This window comes from Cryptomeria japonica, chromosome 9, assembly GCF_030272615.1.
Source record: "Cryptomeria japonica chromosome 9, Sugi_1.0, whole genome shotgun sequence".
NCBI lineage: Eukaryota > Viridiplantae > Streptophyta > Pinopsida > Cupressales > Cupressaceae > Cryptomeria > Cryptomeria japonica.
Genome location: NC_081413.1, coordinates 602,145,454 through 602,150,317, shown reverse-complemented (window position 1 = coordinate 602,150,317; position 4,864 = coordinate 602,145,454).

Below are 4,864 nucleotides of genomic sequence, written 5' to 3'. Positions count from 1 at the left end.
GCCTAGAATTAAACGTGCGTGGCCTGATTTTAAAGATTGAAGTAGGCATTTTTTAACAAAATATAAAATAAAACTTTAGATACTGACAGTTTGAATTGTAGGATTCTTTGAAGTTGTGATTATAACAAATGCAATTAATTTTAATCAATAGAGTTCTATATCTATACATATATATAGGTAGATATATCAGATTAATTAATCTACATTTAGAATGGTAAATTAGATAATTACAATTGGTATCTTATACAAAGAAAGATGACGTTGTTTTAGTTAACGGAGTCTTTTTGTTAGTGCAATTCTATGGACATTTTTAATAGCTTACCAAACACAAACATTATCAATATTACGTTTAAACTAAGGCTCAGCTTTATCCATTGTTTAATACCTAACATCAGTAACTAAATCCTGAGGAGAACTAAGTCAACCCGGAAGTAAAAAGGACAAAAAGTTGCATGTCCTTAACACATCGATTCTAAAGGATATCCACAGTACATTATGGTGAACAACACCAAAACAAAAATTTATGATACTATAATTTGCTTTAGCATTCCGGTAGGTCATTGGGAGGAGCCTTCAAACTTGTAGGAAGCAGGGGAAACACCGTAAAACAGAGTATAATGAAATAGAGCAAAGAATATAAGCTTAAACTAAACAGAGCATGTAACTGAAGAGAGTAGTATTTCAAATATTGTATGCTACAGCATACAGAACAGCAATTGTATTAATGGATAATAACAGAATACAAATATTGAACTCTTATCGGTTCTCAGAAATCTCTGTACTCTCTGTGCTCTGTTCCTCTAAATAAAAATTATCTCTGAGTTGCATATTACAAATACATTTATAGCAAATGTTTCCTGGAGCAATCGGTGAAGAGAGGCGGTTTGGAAAGTTGCAATACACGGCAAGTTTAAGATAAGACAAAAACTTAATCAGATTTTTACCCAAGCACATTGATAATCACAGATTAGATTTTCAAATCGGATTTTCTGCAGAACATGACAAGATAAACATAAATCTGATTTTTTTGTCAAAAATCTGATCTTACATCAGAGTAAAACAAGATAAGTAAAAAATCAGATACTATGCACAGCAGGACATGCTAAGCATAAATCAGATTTCTACAAAGTCGGTTTTGGACAGTCGGTTAAAAATGATGGTGAAGGGAGAAATTATTGTTTATTTCAACACTCCCCTTAATTTCTTAGCTTGCCGGTTCGGGTTCAAAATGACAAAATATTCAAGTATCCCTATCTCAATATTAGGTTTCAATTAGGTAGATCTCATATCTTGCCCTGCAGCTCGCGCTCAGAAACTGGGGTCCTTGTTTTGTAGAACTGATATATCTTTCCAACACTGAACTGTTGAGACATGGACCAGCTAGGACTCAAACCTAGGACCTTCCATACGCTGCTGGAGTGCTCTACCATTGAGCTACTGGCCCCTCTTGGACCAGTCCATCGTTGGTCCGGGTGTGGCTTATTTCCAACATCAACACCCCCCCTTAAGCCACACCTCTTGTGTGCTTGGGGCTCCTAGCCTGGACCTGGCTCTGATACCATGGTGATTTTGTGGATCAGAATTAAAATTTATCTTCTTCTATGTATTATCTATCACTAAATTATTGTATAAATCTTATTGTCTTCTTTTATGTTGCAGGAGAGGAGGAGCATTTTTATTTCAATGTCCATTCTCACACATTTCATTTGGTATATGTAGTGGGCTAGGTACGGTCAAGCGACGCCTTGACCGACCATGTCTTTTGGACATGGCCGATCAAGACATCACTTGATCATGCCCCCTCACGATAATAAATGTTTGAATGAATGACTTCATTTATCTCTCATTCAATCATTTATCTTACCGAGGCTATCATGCATTAACACTCCCTCTTAGCTAGGTAAGATAAATGTAAAAGGTATTGGGAGCAATATTCATAAATCGTATGATGCTTATCTTGGGACCATAGTTTCAAGATGTGAATTGCCTCTATCGGCTATTCTATTCACAAACTCTTGAGTGGATTGCCTCTGTCGGCGATTCCATCCATAAGCTCTTGTGTGGATTGCCTCAGTCAGCGATTCTATCCATAAGCTCTCACATGAATTGCCTTAGTCGACGATTCTATCCATGAGCTCTTACGTGGATTGCCTCAGTCGGCGATTCTATCCATGAGCTCTTGTGTGGATTGCCCCAGTCGGTGATTCTATCCACAAGCTCTTACATGGATTGCCTCAGTCGATGATTCTATCCATGAGCTCTTACGTAGATTGTCTCTGTCAGCGATTCTATCCATGAGCTCTTGTGTGGATTGCCTTTGTTGGCGATTCTATCCACAAGCTTTTATGTGGATTGCCTCAGTCGGCGATTCTATCCATAATCTTGAGTTATTGTAAGATCGTCACCTTCCAATAACCTCAAAAATACAAGTGGAAATCATTTGGAAGTCGTCACTTCCTTATGATTTACACAGGGCCCATAAAATAATTATTAGTATTAATAATAATAATCAATATTTACAATTTTTACCTCAGAAGTGCTCAATCTTGATTAGTAAGCTCCCTCTCAATCACAAGGTATCTTGAGTTTCTTCTAGAGAACATATTTTTTTGAACATATGTCTGAATTTCTGACTTCAGCAAGGAATGCTTGTAGTTTAAGTTTGAGAGGACAAGTTCTTGCAATGTGGCCATATTCAAGACTTTCAAGGAGATATCAATCTGATCTTAATTGGATCTTCCTTCAGGCGGTTAGGCTTTATAGAAGGAAACCTGGCTCTGATACCATGTTAATACATGGACTAGCTAGGACTTGAACCTAGGACCTTCCATACGCTGCTGGAGTGCTCTACCATTGAGCTACTCGCCCCTCTTGGACCAGTCCATCATTGGTCTGGGTGTGGCTTATTTCCAACACCAACACCCCCCCTTAAGCCACACCTCTCGTGTGCTTGGAGCTCCTAGCCTAGACCTGGCTCTGATACCATGTTGATTTTGTGAATCTGAATTAAAATTTATCTTCTTCTATGTATTATCTATCACTGAATTGTTGTATAAATCTGATTGTCTTCTTATATGTTGCAGGAGAGGAGGAGCATTTTTATTTCAATGTCCATTCTCACACATTTCATTTGGTATATGTAGTGGGCTGGGTACGGTCAAGCGATGCCTTGACTGGCCATGTCTTTTGGACATCGTCGATCAAGACATCACTTGATCGTGGCCCCTCACGATAATAAATGTTTGAATGAATGACTTCATTTATCTCTCATTCAATCATTTATCTTACCGAGGCTATCATGCATTAACATGAACTAAACCATATAATGTTCCACTAGCATTATATTTGGTTGTTCTAGCAGCGAAACGCTTATTTGCAGGGATGTAAGATTTCTCAGACAGATTTGACAGAAGGCTATTGGTTGTGTTCTCGAAAGCATCTCTACTTTTAGTAATATCCATCATGTTCACCAAGAGAATTCTTTTATTATCTAGTTTTGAAATGAAATTAGTGATTGTGGAATAGGTGCTGCCATTAGTGAAGTTTGAGGAATTATCGCATGTGTGCCATGCGTAGATACACATGACTGATGGAAAATTTTGTACAAACAGTAAAAAGAGGACGAACCACCTAAGCGGAATTGAAAAAAAAATTAAATTTGGCATAAAAAATCACTTTTTGGGCCGCCTAGACGCCCGGGTTCACTTTGGGTTCTCTGTGGTTCTTTTTGGTTTGACTTGGGTTCACCTGGGTTCGAACTAGGATGAACCACTTCTGGGTTTTAAGAACCCTGGTTGAACCCAGTTGAACTAGGCCCAGAACCACGAACTGGTTCGAACCAGAACCTGAACCACGGGGGTCCAGAGGAGAACCCGGTAACTCAGTTAATTTCCATCATATATGCTTCTAAAAATTGTCGGTGTCTGTAAATTTCAAACAACTCCTTTGCCAAGTGTTTTGTAAATATATCTGCAAATTGATCCTCTCTGCATAACTCCATACAAATTTTATTAATGTTTACCAATTTTTGAATGAAATGATACCTAGTATCAATATGCTTACTTTTCTTATGGAAAACATGATTCTTTGCTAATGCAATGGCGGATTTGTTATCACAATAAATCCGAGTTGATTCTTCTTGTTCATGTAGCACCTCAGTCAAAATCCTTCTCATCCAAATAGTCTGACAAGCTGCTACTATCATTGCTACATTCTCTGCCTTAGCCGATGATAAAGTGACAATGGTCTTCTTCTTTGATGCCCATGCTACTGCACCCAATCCAAATCTAAACACATACCCAGACGTGCTTTTGCTATCACCAGTACTGCTTGCAAAATCACTATTAGAATATCCGGACAACTTAAAATCTGAAATTGATGTATACAAAATGCCAAAATTTGTTGTTCCAACAATATATCGTAAGATCCTTTTTCCATCCTGCCAATGGGTGCTGATGGGAGATTCCATAAATCTAGAAATTAAACTTACTGATAACATTATATCGGACCTTGATGTTGTCAAATACATGAGACTTCCAACCAATTTCTTATATAAAGTCGGATCTACACTTGACCCTTGATCTTTCTTACCAAGCTTTGTACCAGTTGTCATTGGTGTTGCAGCTGGCTTGCAATTCACCATCTTAAACCTTTTAAAAAATCTTTTGCATATTTAGATTGGCCAATAAAAATACCATCTTCAGATTGAGAAATTTCAATGCCAAGAAAATACTTCATTAGTCCTAGATCAGTCATATTAAACTCAGTTTTCATAGCTGTCTTAAAGTCATCTATAGAGAGATCTCAAGCAAAAATCAAATCATCAACATACAAGGATACTATCAAAAATTTTCCTTCTTGATTT